The sequence below is a fragment of the Acinonyx jubatus genome, chromosome C1, assembly GCF_027475565.1.
Source record: "Acinonyx jubatus isolate Ajub_Pintada_27869175 chromosome C1, VMU_Ajub_asm_v1.0, whole genome shotgun sequence".
In the NCBI taxonomy this organism is placed as follows: Eukaryota; Metazoa; Chordata; class Mammalia; order Carnivora; family Felidae; genus Acinonyx; species Acinonyx jubatus.
In genome coordinates this window covers 60,385,791-60,403,978 of record NC_069381.1, presented here as the reverse complement: position 1 = coordinate 60,403,978, position 18,188 = coordinate 60,385,791, and the positions used below count along the sequence as shown (strand labels likewise).

General features: G+C 36.7%; 1 long non-coding RNA gene across 1 annotated transcript in view; it reads left to right on the top strand.

Annotated features, from left to right (window-relative positions):
- The window catches only part of LOC128313892 (uncharacterized), a 102,543-nt gene extending 87,457 nt beyond the window's left edge, over positions 1 to 15,086 (top strand). Inside the window, exon 4 of the long non-coding RNA XR_008294968.1 lies at positions 12,107 to 15,086. This is a non-coding gene — a long non-coding RNA (uncharacterized LOC128313892). The remainder of the gene's footprint in view (positions 1 to 12,106) is intronic.
- Positions 15,087 to 18,188: the final 3,102 nt, after the last annotated feature.

The following is an 18,188-nucleotide window of genomic DNA, read 5'->3' as shown; positions in this document are numbered from 1 at the left end:
AGGCCTGGGTTTTCCAGCTATCTGTATCATTTCCCTAAGGAACTTTTAACCCCAGCCACAGCAGTTTCAGTGGTGGGTGAGGAAAAGCATCCAGATAACAGTGAAATGAAGAGTAAATGAACGGTGATAAAATGGGTAACAATGACTTTCTCATCTCACATCACAATAAATTTGGTAATGGTTACTTGTTTTTTATTGCTGTTATTTTTAAAAGTGTTCATATCCTCAAGAATTAAGAGACAGGAAGAATATAAGGAAATAGGGAGACAGGTCTCTGAAGAGGTATATTCAGAGCACAGAACACAAAAGAAAACACTTTCCTAATAAAATAAGAAAAATAAAATAAGATTTTTTTGATGTGGATATATACTTGTGGGTGGCGAAAGAAAAAGTTCATGAGATTCTTGTCATCCCAGGTGACAGAAAAGTCTCCTTTTTACTCTCAAGTAAATGTTAAGGGCATCTGCTAAAAGTGAATGTCAGATGTAGATGTCTTAATCAGACTGGGGAAATTCTGGAATTGCAGAAGGAAGCAAAACAGGCATGTTACAGAATTCATGGTCATAACCAAGGTCCCAAAGGAAGTTGGGAACTACAGTCCTGTAGTGATATTAATCTGCTCATTGGCTTTTAGTTTTTTCTCAATTAATGTTCCTGACACTAAGTGAAAGGAGAGAAAATAAGCATTTGGGATGATAAAGGGTTTCAATTTTTGCAGGGAACATTGGAGAAGGAATTAAAAGGTGAGAAATAGGGATGCCTGGGTGGCTCAGTTGGCTAAGTGTCGGACTTTTGATTTCAGCTCAGGTCATGATCTCAGAATTGTGGGATGGAGCCCCCTGCCAAGCTCCACGCTGAGCAAGGAGCCTGCTTAGGATTCTCTCTCTCCTCTCTCTCTATCCCTCCTCCCCTGCTTGTGGTCTCTCTCTCTCTCTTTATCTCAAAATAAATAAATAAACATTTTTTTAAACGTGAAAAGATAATTTATGGAAATTGTTAATAATGTTCAATGCTACAGAAACATCACAGTATCTGAGGGATTACACATACCTTCTACTGACCCAAATCATGAGATGTTAAAACGTTCACATGCCCCAGGACAGCAGCAAGTAAGCATGCTGCTACCCCCTGTCTTCCAAAAGAACATTTGGAAATTTCCAAATGAACATTTAAACATTTTAGTCTGATGACTTACAATGGAGCTATGTCCTGATGAACCCATCATAAGCTGAAAATATTGTAAGTTGAAATGCAATCAATATACTTACTTAACCTATTTAACATCAGAGCTTAGACTAGGTGACCTTAAACATGTTTAGAACCCTCACATTAAGCCCACAATCATCTAACACAAAGCCTATTTGATAATAAAGTGTTGACTATCTCATGTAATTTGTTGAATACTGTACTGAGAGTGGCAAACAGAATGGTTGTCTGGGTACAGAGTGATTGTAAGTTTACGTAAGTTTACAGAAGATGGTCACTTCTTTACCCTTGTGATCACGTGGCTGACCAGGGGCCACAGCTCACTGACACAGTTCAGATCACAGGAGTGTTATACCTCATATCACTGGCCTGGGAAAAGATCAAAATTCAAAATTCAAAGTATGGTTTCTACTGAATGGGTATCACTTTCTCACCACCATAAAGTAGAAAAATCCTATGTCGAACTATTGTATTGTTGGACTAGACTATTATTAATCTTATCTTAGATATTTTCTTATAACTTAAATCTAGTCTTCATTTTCTCTATACATTCATAAATTGCACCTACATTGTTATCTTGCTATATTCACCTCAGCTGAGCATACTCACAAGCCTGTCTTAGAAAGTGCAGGATTTACAAGGTCCACACATTGTATGGAAAGTTTCACATATGTTAGTTCATATACTCATTACATTGATTCTTACTGGAATTCACTATTTTGCTCATGAATAAGCAATCTCACAGGTTTAATAACTTTCCTAGGACTGCAACATTTTTAAATGATAATCACAGTAATCAAACCCAGTCTCTTTGTCTTGAAGTCAGTGTTGTTTCAACCTTATCCTACCAACTGCCTTTCATTTTGTGTTATTATGATATATTATCTTCTAATAATACAATATGCTTTGGAAAAATCCTGCCCCATATTCCACTTCAAGATTCTTCTCCACATTTTCTTTTCTCCTTTCTGTACTTTAGCTCCCTACAGATAAAGCATCACCTTTCCAACCCCTGTTCCCTGGTTCCTGGAAGCAGGCACCCTGGCAACACTACGGAAACCCAGGACTCTGGAAACAAAGATTTAAAAATACTCTGAGAGCAAAAAGGCTAAGCTTTCACAAACATGTCCAAAGTTGGACATTTAATCATTTATGACCATTTTCACCTTAAGAATCCAATACATTTAAATTTCAAAGATGAAGTCTTTTTTTTAAAATCAATTTTGTATCTCCTTATTTAGAATTCTAAGCAATTTTCTTTGATGATGGCACATCAGTAATGTCCTTTCAGGGTAGGATTTGTTTTCAAAAGTGTCATTGTTTCACATGTAATAGTTTATATTTACCGAGGTCTTACTATCTATCAAAAGATGTGCTAATGTCTGGGCATTTAAACTATTTAGGAAAAGCAAGCAAACAACAACAACAAACTCTTTAGGGCATATAATGCACATAGCTGTAATGAAGCAAAGAATGAACTTTATCAGGCAACATTTTTTTTTATTTATAATTTTTTTAATGTTTATTTATTTTTGAGAGAAATAGAGAGAAAGAGAGACAGAGTGGGAGCGGGGAAGGGACAGAAAGAGAGGGAGACACAGAATCTGAAGCAGGCTCTGGGCTCTGAGCTGTCAGCACAGAGCCCGATTCGGGGCTTGAACCCATGAACCACAAGATTATAACCTGAGCCCAAGTAGGACACTTAACTGACTGAACCTCCCAGGTGCCCCATATAAGGCAACATTTTCTTAAGCATTTATCAATGTTATTTTAAACAAAAACAACAAGTTGGCCTACTGTGGAGCCGTAGTTTGCATCTATACCTTTGGAACCAGGAATATTGTTAAATAGTGATATCTGAAAAGGAGAATAAAAGTTCTTTGTTTCTTCTGAATTTCTTTTTTTAATGAGTAAGTAATGTCTGCAGTAACCGCTGTGGATATAAACCTGACAGAATTCTCAACTCATTTAGTTACTGTTGCAATAGGCAAACAATGCCTGGTGGGAGTGATGATTAAAAAATAACAACAGAGACAGAAGAGTCTTGGAAAAACCAAATCCATAGTGGGAACTTTACTCATGTTGTGTTATGTTCTCTTGTCCCTTCAGAGAACACAATGCTTTCATTATTTATGCAATGCTCTGGTGAGTGATGGCCATACTATAAAGGCATCAAAGGTGAATGATGAACAAACCTCCCTCTCCTCATGTACCCACAGCATCAACTGCAGGAGATACAGTCCTGATCATGAATAGTATGAACTGTGCTTCTCAGGCTGTAAGGTGTTATTTATAAGGAAAAAGGAGGTAATTATTTCATGCATATCTGTAGGAAGTGGGACAGTAAAGAAGGAATGTCGTGACTATAATACACAGTTACTTTATGATTTTCTGATTCCTAATTCCATGGGTTTTGTAATCAAGGAGAAAAATAAATCCAGATTTGCCCCTGAGATATACTCTGCATTTTGGAATACATCTCAGAAACAAAGAAATTACTGATTATATATATTATTTCCCATGATACGTTGACATTGGAGCCACCAATTTTTAAAAACATATTCTATTACAGATAGAAAAAGAGCTTTCCCATTTGAGGCCGATTCCCTTATTCAGGGATATGAACAATCTGGAATAACTAGCATTGCTATTGAAAGTCATTGAAAATTGAACAGGGTTTTTTTTTCCCCCGAGGGTAGAAAGAAAAATGAAGTTTTAGGATCAAAACAGTCTGATTTGCACAGTGATCCTTGCATTACACAATATATAGAAGATAAATAATAACTTTGACTAAATGGACTTGAAGTCGTATGAATGTCAACATCTTTTCCGTATGAATGTCAACATCTTTTCCTAAACACAGAGAAATACATCTTGTGAACAATTTATAAAAAGTACGCTTCTTCTTTCTATGAAGCCTAGAATAACTACCTTCTCATTAAGATAACTTTATCAATAAATTAACACAGTGACATTATTGTAGTTATTTGTCTGACCTCAATAAATTCATGGTGATTTGTATTAATAAACAATTAAAATGCTTCTAATATCAAAGGTGTGTCTGATTTCTTCAGTTCAAATTGAAACCCTCTCCCTGTATAAAGAATAAACAGAGAAAACATACAAGATCATGTCCTTTCAACATGAGTGGATCAGGCTTTATAATTACAGTCTGAGGATCAAAATGCAAAATACAACACACATGCACATACACTCTTTCATATGATAGAAACGGGTCAGTTCTTGCTCAAACAAAACAAAAATGGTTTCCGTAGGAACAAGGCATGATGTAAAAGCTCTGTTTGAGAGTTTCTTTCTAAGCCTCTGCTTGCAGATGAGCTTGCATTGAAAATCAGCTATTGCCTCTTTCAAAGTTGACAGGTACACTCAAGCAGGTAGAGAAAAATGCCAACAGGTAACAGCATATGCATTACTCAGGGATGCCTGCACATCAGAAATGATTTGTATCAATCTTTTCCCAAACTGAACAGCCCTTTAGGTAAAATTGTATTAATTTTTTTTAAAGTAAAAAGAAAATATCTTTGAGCTTTGTTTTCAGCAAGACATGGTGAAGGGGGTTTTGAGGTAAATGCTTCTGAGTACTGGTTTGAAAGGTTTTCACTAAAACAAAAGTGGGAAGGCTCTGCATGGTGGCTAACAACCATTGGGGATGGCAGGAGTCTTTTGAGCAAAATAAAATCTAGCTGGTGGGATAAATGGAGATTTTATAGTGCCTTAACTGTAGGGAAGTTAGTGGACATCCGTCAAGCTAGGTTAATGGCAGGTGAATGGAAAATGGTTTAAGGTAATTTCCTAAATGGCAAGCTATAGTAGGTATAGATTTGCATAAAATGCAAATGCATTAAAAAGCTCTTTTTTGGCCACATACATATTTTCTCGTGACTTCTTTAGAATCCCTAAGAAAATTAGTAGCTGCAAAATTATATCCATTCAGTGTGGACCCTGGGAACTACTTGGGAAGAGCAGTAGAATTAAATGGACTTCTGCACTTAAGCCAGATTGGGCAGTGCCTTTATTTCTTCATGTTTAATTTGTCTATTTGCCATAAAGTCAAAGGCACAATACATTTGGTAATATATATATACATACACGTGTATATATATACATGTGTATGTATATATATATATATACGTATATATATACACGTATATATATACACACACGTATATACATGTGTATATATATAACAAAGATGCCAAGACAAAAAGAATATTTTAGGATAAAGTATAAGATAGTGTGGACTTAAGGTAGAGGTGCAGTATCCCATTTTATACTTCATATTAGCTGATGAAAAAGAGTTGTGGCATGGGGTGGGGGAGGTGGAGTCCCAGGTAGTGAGAAAGAGAGCTTGATTGACATGTAGTTCCATATGCATAAACACTGCCAGGATTGAAATCAACAGCTCAACAAAGGGGCTTAAAAGTAGAAGTAGGCATTATTTCACTATCTACTCGAGGAAAATGATATTCAAACTAACCAGGAGATATAATGATCAGCGTTATTTAATGTTAAATATTTTTTAATCAATGGATCTGAGTAATATTTATAAAATCAGATATTCTCCTATCTTTCCATATATATCTTGAAATATACAAAATCAATAGCAAATGTCTTCCATTTATATTTTAATTAGACTAATAGTGCTTCTACTGATAAAGGTGATGTGATAAAGGTAATACAGTAAAGAAAACGGGCTGTAGCAAATGTGAGCTCCATTAAGATAGGGAATTTTTTCTTTTTCCTTTACTAGCAGCTCCCTGAGCATCTAAAAGAGGCCTGGTACAGGATGTTTGTTGAGGGTTTACTTTAATTAATTAGACATATAACATGACCCAACACATATCTGAAACAGATCCTCCCATCATTTTCATCTTGGTTTTAATATTCTATTTCTTTCCTATTTCTACCCAGGCTAGGATTTGTGGTTTTTATCATTGGTGATCATATAAGTATAGACGGCCTTCTGTGACCGGGTTTGGTTTTTGCTGCTGTTACTGTTGCAAGGTAGCAGAGGCAGGAGTCATTGGTTTACTTTTCTTTGGATCCCCAGTTTCTAATAGAGTGTATCATAGAGTCAGCACTTAATAAATAGCCTTTGAATGAATGCACTGAGTACTAGGAGTATGGAGTTCTGGTCCATAAAAGATTGGACAATGTTTTAGAGTTCAGCTGTTGTATACTAAGAATAGTGACTAAACATTGGCTTTAAGGTCAAATTTACAGTGTTCACACCTGGGTTTTTGCCCCTGACAAGGTGGACAACACTGAGCAAGTTAATTAAACTCTATGTTCATTCTTTATTTAAATAAGGGATTTTAATATATCAATTTAAAAAAAATTTGTTGTAGAAGAATAAATGAGGTAACATATGCAAAGTTCTTAGATCAGTGCCTGGAAAGTGGTACATGCTCTGTAATGTGGGCTATCACTGCTTCTTTTATCCTTCATGTACCTGAAAAAATCCTGGACATGAAACCTGTGCTCAGATCAATCTTGTATCAAATCTTTGACTTTATTTCTTTTTAGTTGCATGACTTTGGAAAGGTTATTAAGCCACGTTTGCCCCTTTTCTTTGCCTTCAGGGTTTGAAGAATGAAGGAAACACCTATTGTATTTGAAGCACTCAATGCATATTAGGCACACAATGGTGAGCACCTGTGTCTTCTTTACTTTTCATTTTGGCCATATTTCATGCCAGTATGTTTGCCTGTTCCTTCTCCCTGTCTTCTTAGGATGAGGTTATCTCAGGAGAGCATTTCAGATTCTAAACTCAAAAGTGACTTTTGTGTGAGAGGTGTAACATATTTGTCATTCAAGCTTTTACCACTTTGCTGAGTGCCAAGTTTTTGTTTGTTTGTTTTCCTCTTTTTCTTTTTTTATTAAAGTCGAGAGTGTTGAACATGGTTGGGAATAAACCATGGAACCCAACTGAAGAATGCTAATTCATCATTAAACTGAGTACCTCAAACTACAATCACTGTCAACAACAAACAGACCAAAAACAACAGTATAGGCTTTGCTGAACTGTATCAATGATGAACAAATATACTGTATATAAGAATAATAAATATAAATATATGAACTGGTTAGTTTATTTGCATACAGTGTAGACCTAGAATACACTAAAGGGACTCTCATAAATTTACCTTTCATAATACTCTCATAAATTTACCTACTTAATTAACTGATAGACAGATAACATGGTGGAAGGTTGAGAATCTGTTCCTTACAGCTATCATATCTTCTCTTAGAGCTAAAGTTAACGACTAGTATCATGGTTAGACTCATTTCTCTGGGACATTGGTGCCAATGTGTTTTCATTCTGAACCAAGAATTTCTGAAATACCTGGTCTGGGAGTCAAGATGTTGTCTGCTTAGGAGGTCATTGGAAGATGTCCTCCTTCCTTCCACTCAGTTCTGGCTGTTGTGCATGAGCATTCCACTATCTCTACACTGATTTTCATGGAGACAATTATTGGACAGAGCTATCTTAGCTTTCCAAAATCTAAAGTCACTCCTGTCTGCCAAGATTTCTAGACTGGTGAAACTTTCAGAACTTTAAAACATCAAAGAAGCCTCTTAAGACAGAAATGGGGGGCACCTGGGTGGCTCAGTCGGTTAAGCGTCCGACTTCAGCTCGGGTCATGATCTCGCGGTCCGTGAGTTCAAGCCCCGCATTGGGCTCTGTGCTGACCACTCAGAGCCTGGAGTCTGTTTTGGATTCTGTGTCTCCCTCTCTCTCTGACCCTCCCCCGTTCATGCTCTGTCTCTCTCTGTTTCAAAAATAAATAAATGTTAAAAAAAATTTAAAAAAAGACAGAAATGGATGCTTGAAAGCAGATGGGAGTGGGGTGGGAGAAGTAGCAATGTGGAGCCATGTAGGACACAGAGTGGAGCGTAACCAATATTAGTCACTGGTTACCAATATAAGTCTCAATTCCTATCCTGAAAACAAGCAAAGCAATAAAAAAATAGCTTTAGCAGCACATACATGAAGAACACTTCAGGGAAAAAGGATTTTTAGAAAATATAGTTAAAATTTGGAAGACTCCCAATCCCCATTTTGACTCTCCCATTTTACAGATCAAGTAACAGGTCCCACTTCAAGGTTCTGTGCAAAGCTGCCAACCTGGTTTACTAGTGGAGAATTAACTAGTTCTAAGTTCTTTTTATTACGTATAGTCTTACCAAATTAGAGAAAGGGAAAGAAATGCACAAGAGATTAACAGAATAATCACCATGGCCTGACTATCCAAAATGTCCTTCACTGGGCTTTGTTTTTCTTTTTTTAAAAAAATTTTTAAACACTTATTTATTTTGGGGAGACAGAGAACAAGTGGGGGAAGGGCAGAGAGAGACGGAGACACGGAATCCAAAGCAGGCTCCAGGCTGTAGGCTGTCAGCACAGAGCCTGACATGGGGCTAGAACCCACAAACCGTGAGATCATGACCTGAGCTGACATTAGATGCTTAACTGACTGAGCCACCCAGGTGCCCCTGCTTTGTTTTTCTTAAATGTGTCAATTCTTCCTCTCAGCCATGGTCAGCTCCTAGTAACCCAGTTCCCAGCAATTCTCCTTGAAACAATTTACTAAACCGCTCAGGTAAGGCATTGGACTGTTTCTCTTTAAGCAAAGTTTATTGATATTACTTGTACCTGAGTCTGCTATTTCTCTAGCTGCTTTGAAGCCAAAGACATAAAGATACATCAATTCTCGATTACATTTTTAAGGACTCCCATTCAAATTTCTAGTTTATTCTTTGGTTCTCTTACCCCTTCTAGTGGAGGACCACCCTTCTACATTGTCTTGTTAGGAAGAATAGTTTGATTCTATTTTGTGGGAAAATTACTTGCCTGTGCCTGTCTCATTTTTTATTACTTGATGTTTATTTCCATTAAAGAGAAGTACAGCTTTGCTATAATCACACCTCTTGAACACTACTTCAGCTTAAGTGTGCTAGGCTTGGTTTTTAAAATTATCTTTTAACATTTGGGAAATTTTTTAAAAATATGTTCTCACATGCTTGTTTAAAAATCATGATATTGCCTTAATTTTTAATTTTCTTCAATGTTATTAATTTTGGGGGAAGACTGATAATATTGCATCACTTTTGTATTCTGCTCTGCATTTATAAAGTTCCTTCATATATTAGCTGATTTGAGTCTTATAATGGCCTGATAAGGTAAACAGGTCAGTCACCATCATCCATATTACAGAAGGAGAAATGAAATTTAAGCATTAGCTGGACTGTCCAAAAGTCACATACTTCTTGAAAAAGAGCAGTCAAACTTAGATCTTTTTTTTTTAAATTTTTTTTCCAATGTTTATTTATTTTTGGGACAGAGAGAGACAGAGCATGAACGGGGGAGGGGCAGAGAGAGAGGGAGACACAGACTCGAAGCAGGCTCCAGGCTCTGAGCCATCAGCCCAGAGCCTGACGCGGGGTTCGAACTCACGGACCGCGAGATCGTGACCTGGCTGAAGTCGGACGCTTAACCGACTGAGCCACCCAGGCGCCCCATAGATCTTTTGACTTTATGCCTTATTCTTTGTAAACACATTGTTCTAATAAACAAAGGAAATGATCAAAGTGTCTTTAAAGAAATCATCCAGTGGTTTAATTTTTAACCTTGTAGTTGCCATCTTAGGAAAAGTGGCATTGTTCCGGGTTATCTAAGATATACCTATGTTGAAGCTTGCCCTTTGCTAGTGTGTGTGTGAGTGTGTGTGTGCGTGTGTGTGTGTGTGTGTGTCTGTGTTTCTCTCAAAAAGGAGAGGAGAAACTCATAAAATGTGGTTAATTCTCACTGTGGTTGAAAGGCAAAGTTATAAAGAACAATAGAGTGTAAATCATTTCACATTGAGAATAATAAGGGATGAACCTAATTTTTGAAGAATACCCACTTCAGCAACACATTGGAAAGATAGTAGGGGGAACCAATTTCCTGCTGTCATAAATAAATTGCTGCTTTGAATAGCTTGTTTGGTGCCTAGAAAGGAGAATGGAAGCATTTAGTTAGTTTTGTGATGTGTGACATTGTGTAGTTGATGAAAGCGGTTTTCACGGTGATCATGAAAGGGTGATATTGTTCCCTCAATGGAGTGCTCTATCCTTGGGCAAGTGGAGGCGTCATTTTCTTATAACTAGTGATGAACAATGGGACTTAAAATGAGACTGCACTTAGAGAAATAGTGAACACTGGCAGGAAGGGCAATTGAAATAACTTTGGAAAATAGAATCAGCCTCAGACTCTTTAACAACAGTCGATTAGATGGTTTCTGTGCTGTATTTATTAATGATTTGGAAGATGAAGTAGATATGAAGTTGGTAAAGTTTACCCATTATAAGTTTCTCTGAGAATAAGTAGTTCAGATGATGGTGAGAAACTCCAGAGGGAGTATTAGACAGTATGCTTTCAGAAAATATCAGACAAGCCTAAAATAGCATATGTCGTTAAAAATAGCCTCAGCTCTGTATGTACACATTTTTAACCTTGTGACAGTTCAACCAATCCCTGTGGGGGCTAGAGACAAATAGGTGTTTAAAGTGTGACAATAATGGGAAATAAAAGTACTTTGTTAGAAATTCATAATCTATGTGACAGCTGCCATGATCCCATGATCTCACTTCTCAAAAGGAATGCCCTTCTTTGCTTGTGATTATTCCCATTGAAAGAGCCAGAGAGAGTAGGTGTTTCAAGAGGAACATATAATGCTAAAGATGGTTGCAAGCCAAATATAAACCATTTGTAAATATCATATTTATTTAGTGATAGCAAGCATCCTTGATTGAGATATTATGTTCAAAACAATGGGAGGAATCATTTTTTTTCCTATTGTCCTCAATGTTCGACCAAAGAATACCTAATTCAAACTAAAATTAAATTATTAGATTAAAAAAATTATGGACTGTCTACCATGAAATAAAACTCTGAAAAGAATTTAGCACCACAATTATAAACTATGTTTATTGTTTTTAAGCATACTTAATCAGGTGATTGCCAAAAATATCAGTCAAATATGGGTTTCAGAAAGGTCTCTCATACACACAGAATTATAGTTAGTGCATTGACCCATTATATTTTCATATGCCTGTCTTAGTCATTAGACCAAATTCTCTGGATAAGTCACTATTTAACTGTGTACAGAGGCTTAGATATGGATAAATTCTACAAGCAGTATTGGTGATATAGTGTGTGTCAGACACTGTTTGGTTCTGGAAATACAATACCAGGTTTTGCCCTTTGAGAAATCTTCAGTTCATAAGATACTTATTCATATTTCGATGTAATACAACAAGGGTTCCAAGAGACATAGATGTTTTAGGATGCTATGGAAACCCAGACAGAATACCACTTAACTCATTCTGAAGTAAGGGAAGAATTTTAGAGGAGTAAGTTAAAATTTGCAATAGGAGTAGGATATTTCACATTAGAAGTGGATAAATATATTCTATGTGAACTCTAAAAGGTAAAGAATGATGCAGATTGTGCTATATAATTCCAAATGGAATTTATATTCCATTTATGTATTATATTTGTTATGATAGTATAAAATGTACATCTGTGTGTACCTGCATGCGTATTCGTAGATTTGTAGAGGTGTGTGTGTGTGTGTGTGTGTGTGTGTGCATGTATGTGTGTGGTGTGAATTAGGGTGGGAATAGAGGCTCTTAATATACAGTTTTATCATTTATGGAGGGCAAAAAACTTAAAATAGTTTGGACCCTCCGTGATAAATGTTCTTTCCTCTAAACACACTGCAAATTTGAATCCGGGGAGCCTTAATAGGTTTGTTCTATCTGATCCTGACTGCTGTGAAATAGTCTCAGACCTGACACGTGGAAAATATCAAAAAGTCTCTTTGGCTCATTTCAGGATGAAGGTCACATCCATATTAATTGCCCTTATAGTGAAGCCTTCCTGGAGGCCACCTGTCAGCACATCTGGAGCTCATGTTGCTGCTGCTTCCAACACGGCACCATTTCCATCTCTACTCTGACTTCAAAGACCCATCAAGGTTGATGGTAAGGATCTGGGAAGGGACACAGCAGAGATTTACTGGCCCAGGCTCAGGTCTCTCCTAGCATACTAAAATTCCCTTTTCTCAGTTGCAGGACCTAGCAAAAGAAAGGTCATTTAAATTTGATATTTTCCAAAATGCCCTTTGGACAGATACTGGAAAAAAAAATGTTATTTGATTTCCCAGGTTTCACTCAGGTTTTAGATTAAACATGAATCAAAATGATCTGTTTTACATATCAATGAAATAAACATCATTACTTCAGGGACCCCACTGTACGTTTAGGTTCAGTTTGAATGTTGTGACCTTAGTCTTTCATTGAATCACATGGGGATAAAGAAATCATACATATAAGGGTGTTATTGGATATTATATATCCCTATCCAGAACCCAGAGTCAGACCCAGCAAGATAAAGTATCTATTGAATTCTATGAGAAAAATGAGTATCTCAGGATGAGTTCATATCTCCCTAACTTGAGTTTGTGGGGATCAGAGGAATTTTCACTGGAGTTCTTCTGGAGGTTTAATTCCTTTCTTAAATGGCTAACATTGTATTCTTAATTCTCCTTAATCACTCATTTCAGATATTTAATGCATGTGATGTGGGGAAGAAGAAATAGTCCTTGGTGAAATAAGTGTGGGAAACAGGATATTCAAGTAAGGAAGTGTTTTTGTTCCAATATTTCTCATAGTTTTTGGTATCTTAATACCCAATGCAAACCTCAAAGAAAGGGTATGATTTGGAGAAATACTTCCTGATTTTATTTTGCTAATTTATCTGTGGTTTTTTTTTCCAAATTATATCATAGAATATGCTTTAGGAAATGCTAACTTAGCCTCTGATATTCAAATAGATTTTTTTCATGTGGCTCTCTGTATCTATTAGCATCCTGTTAGATACAGCATCACCAAATCTATCACTGCCCAAGACCAGTACTGACTGTTCAATGTCCACTACTGTCTTGGCCCAAATTTTGCCTTTTTTCCAACCTTGCCTAACCTTGGACCAACAGTCTGTAGTTTAAGTGGCCCACTGATGGAGGTCTTCTGGTTATATTATGTTGGGTGAAGAGACAGACAATACATGAATAGGAAAGAATGGTAGGCTGAATGGTGATCAGTGCCATGAAGAAAAAAATAAAGAAAGGTAAGCTGTAAAAAAGAGTAAGAGACAAGTTACTATTTCAGGTAAGGAAGCCAGAAATAGCTTGTGTAATTTAGGTGCTATTTGGACAGACACGTATCAGAGGTTCATAAGTGAATTACCAGTAACAGGTAGCAGTAGTTTAGGTGCGCCTCATGGTAACTTTGGGTGAGCCATTCATTTTTTTAGGACTACCATTAGGCTCTTTTTGAGAATCCCTAGCAGTACAAGTACATGGCTATTTTTATAGTTCAAGTTCACTTATCTGGAAATTTATAAATACACTTATCCTCTTTAAGGATATACTAAATTATTAACAAAATGCTAATTGGTACCATTCTGATGTTCATTCAGTGGAATTCTAAATCTAAACTTCAGCAATTCTTAAAAAGAAGGATTTCTCAATTTCAAGTATTTTCTCTAAGCACTCATAACTTTAAGAAAAGGTGAAGTTTGCGTGATTTCTTCAACACGACGGGCTTTTTTCTCTGAATCAGAATCACCTTTCTACCTTGCTGAATTGATGTATACTTTATTGACGAAAATTTAATCTTACTTTATTTTTCTTCCTCAGAAAACCATAGTCCACATGTCTGTTATTACTCTTTTCTCTTATTTTGAATATTCTCATATTTTAAAGTCATAATAGTAATAAAAATAACAACAACAACAATGGCATAGTTTACTTTGCAGGTCCCATTACAATTTTTCATATATTTTCATCAAATTAGCTTCTGTAACAAATTCTGAATTGATATATTTTGAACAATTATATGTGCAATACTATGTGCAGTCCAAAGTGCTGAAAATACAAAGTGCCGTAGGACTTTGCCGTAGGACCCTTCTTTCATGGAGTTTATATTCTAGAGTAGACAGACAATAACCAATCACATTAGATACCACTAGGTTTTCTGAACTATAGGTGAGGAGACTGAGGCAGATTGAATTTAGGTTTTCCTCGTTTTAAAGACCAAGCTTTTCATAGTTATGTCATTCCTGCATCTTAAAAAGGAAAATAGAGAAACTCATCCATAAGCCAAGAGTTCATTAAAGTATTGGCCCCTAAATAAATGAGTATTAAAAAATTAAAGTATTGGCCCCTGTTTTGTGATAAATACATGATACCAAGTTCAAGAATAATAAGTATTTCTCATGTTATAAGTCCCTGGTTCTCCAACTTCAGCTTGGAAAATATCACTAGAAGTATTGGATGAAATTAAAGATTTCTGAGCTCCATCTTCAGCCTGTAGGTCTGTAGTCATCTGTATTTTTAACAAGGATCTCGGGTGATGCCGACGCAGATGGCTTGCGAGCCAAACTTTGTGAAATGTATTTGATAATAGTAAGGTCTGCACATTCTAAGCCAGACAGTCGATAATTAAACTAATGGGTCCATCAGACAAGACTGGCATGCACAGGGCCATGGAAGTGCAGCATCAAAGAGAGCTCATAAGAATGAGTTAGAAACATTGAAAAGGTAACAACCTTGACCTTGGCCTTTTTTTTTTTTTTTTTTTTTTAATTTCAGACAGTGCCAGTTGATTTGTGTCGCTTAGTTTATGTCTGATATCCAGTCATCAGGTGCAGACCCTGGAGACTCCAGTGGGTTTCATCACTCAGGAGAGCCACAGCCTCTCCTCAGCAGAGACACACCCATCAGAAGCCTTGAGGAAACCTCTCCCCCAAACTGGAGAAGAGGTCATGACCACACTATTTTTAATATCAGTGGCCAGAGATTAATTTTAAATGAAGTATAAATCATCCTGCTTTTATTATTCAACTCTAAAGGTAGAGATTTTAAAGAATTGCAGGCTTTGAAGAAGGTGCCATATGCAAAGCTAACAGAAACGCTCAGGATTTTCAGAAAAAGCCTTAGAATGATCCTTTTTAATTCATTTGAGATATAGCTCCTAAACCTAAATATATTATTTGGTATATTACATTAAACAAAAATACCTGGTTGTTTTTTTTTTGTTGTTTTTGGTTTTTTTTTTTTTTTTTTTGCTTATAAAATCTCCTTTGTTGATTTTATTCTAAAAGGAAACATTCAGAAATAGAAAGTATTGAAAACAAGTTGAAAGACTGTGCTAAAGTCTCTTTCATAGGTAAATAGTGACTTATTCATTACTTCCAGGTTTTGTGATAGCAGGCCAGAGCCAACTCTTTATATAAAATTTGAAATGACATTTAATTACTCTGTTTTTAGGAGGCAAGTGCATTTTTAAATTTAAGTAGTTTCTTTTATTGGCCTTTTGTCTTTGTATAGTTTGAGGAAAATGATTGGTTTTTTCCTATCTCCAGAGCAGGCATTATCTCTAGAAACTATTCATTTTAAGATCCTTTGTCATGCTTCTTAAGAACTCCTTTTAAAGACACAGGGGAAAGAGTATTAAAGATGAATCTACTGACAATCTAAAGACTCACTGAGGTCACCTTTTCCGTTATCAATGGCTAAGGGTCTGGTCTATCAACAAGCTAATCTAAATGAATGAATCCTGTTAGTGAATTAATATGATTTTAACTGAGATTCACTTTATAAAAATAATGTTACTGCTTTGGGAGCACCTGGCTAGCTCAGTTGGTAATCTCAGGGTCCTGAGTTCAAGCCTCATGTTGAGCGTGGACCCTACTTAAAAAAATAATGTTGCTGCTCTTGTCTAATAAGTAAATTATTCAGATTATGAGAATTTCAAACTTTGGCAGGCTAGCTGGTGTTTTGGGAAAACTTCCATTTCTCATCATGTGGTTTACATCTCATTTCACTGTCAAAATTAGGAAGTGGTTCTGAATATGTCAGATTCAACACTGGATATTTCTTAAGAGATTAAGAAAAATGGAAACAGTATATTTTCAGTGATTTAAAGGGAAAGAATGAGTTTTATTTTGGGGGGAAAGAGGGAAGAATACATTTTAACTAATCCCTTTCATCTATGATTCTCCTGTTCTTTAAAAAAAATTTGAATATTTTCCATACCCTCTGGTGATTACACGTGTGGTATCTTTCTTTTCAATTTCGCCTCTCAATTATGAACTTCTTGGGGATTTTGTCATAGCCCATAACTATGCTTAATAGATGCATAATAGATATTTGCTGGATGAATGGATGGATGGATGAATTAATAGGAAATTTTGTTATGATTACACAGAATACATTTCTCCATGGAAGGAAGGTAGGAGAGAAATTCACAGGAAAGACAGGCTTCTTGGGATGCGCAATAAGGAAACAGGATGAAAGCATGCCCAATCAACCACCCCTGCTTTCCCTGCATGTGGAGTGGCCTGGTAGAAAAGTCTCCTGCGTGTGCCATCATGAGGCTGGAGCTGCCATTACAGGTCTTCAACTTAGTAACTGTTGACCTTGGACAAGGCACCTCAATTACTTTACTTATGATTCCTCATTTTAAAAATAGGTCTCTGTATGAAACTACTTCCGTAGATTCAGGTGGTCATGAAAAGGCACGTTGCCGTTCTGCTTGAACCTTTTAAGCCTTCTTCCCGAATAGCCAGTTACCCTATATCCTGTGCTCTTGAAAGAAGGTAAGGATTTTGTTTTAAAAGTTTTCCTTCCTATTTCCTGAGTATCTGTCTAGAAGCCCTGCAATTCACTCAGGCTTAACTTACAAAGTGGCAGATTTCTCCCTTCAGGGCAAACACATCAGCTGCTGTGTTTACAAAAGCAGTGAAGGCATATTCCTCTTTCTCTTTTAAAGTTTATTCATGCCTCCATGTGCTCAAGGAGGCATGACTAAGCTGCATGGCATGAGGAAGTCTCAGGAAGTAGAAGTCTTTTAATAGCTATAGAGCCTAGTTCTAGCAATACAGATTGATTAAGTGGCACAGCTCTTATAATTTATTTTGTGCATATAAAGGTAGTTTTTACATATATAAATGGAACCTTCCCACTATCAGGCAGCATCCAGGCACATTTTCACATTATTTAGCCGCATAAAGTACTGAGAATCAGGAACTGTGTGTGTTCGTTTATGTCTTTAACTTGCTTTTTGACCTTGACTTACCCCGTGCCTGGCTAGGAGGGGGGAAATGCATAACAAAAACTCTATATGCTTAATAATTACCAAGTGTGTACCATTTCACTTCCATCAGAAAAAAGAGTGGGGAGGGGGACCCCTACGGTCTCTGAATTAATTTTACTTATCTAACAGCTCTTAATTCTGATTTATACTTCAAAAGCCAAAAGGGTAATATTTTTAAAACATAAATTTGATCATGCTTAAAACTCTCTGGTAATTCTGGCAGTGCACTGCCAGTGAGCACAACTCCTAACTCCTCAGCATCACCTTCACAACCCTACATAAATCTTGCCTCAACCTTTCTTAGACATGGACAGAGCAGTGTCCCTCTCACCCGACTCTCACCCCTCTGGGTGAGTGTCCCATCTCTCACCCCTCTGCTCTCTCTGTTCTACCTTCTGCATGGTGCAGTGGACTGCTCCCTGCCCAGGAAACACACCCAAGTGTTTTTCCTCCATATTCTCTTCACTGATGATGTTTCCTCAACCTAAAATGTCCCTCTTCCCCCTTTTACTCCCTTTTCTACAGGATGACCCAGAAAACCATTCCCTATTGCTTTCTCTAACATTGCTCAATTTACGCAGAAATACGTGCTCTCCTACCCATACATATGCCGCCACAATAGAGTGCATATAACTACACTGCTGTATTTAACTCATGTTATAGTAATTTTTACTGCATTTTTCACCTGCGAGCCTTTGAGATCTCTGAAATCAGGGACTATCTCTTGCTTATTTTAAATTTTCTTGTGCCTTCCACAG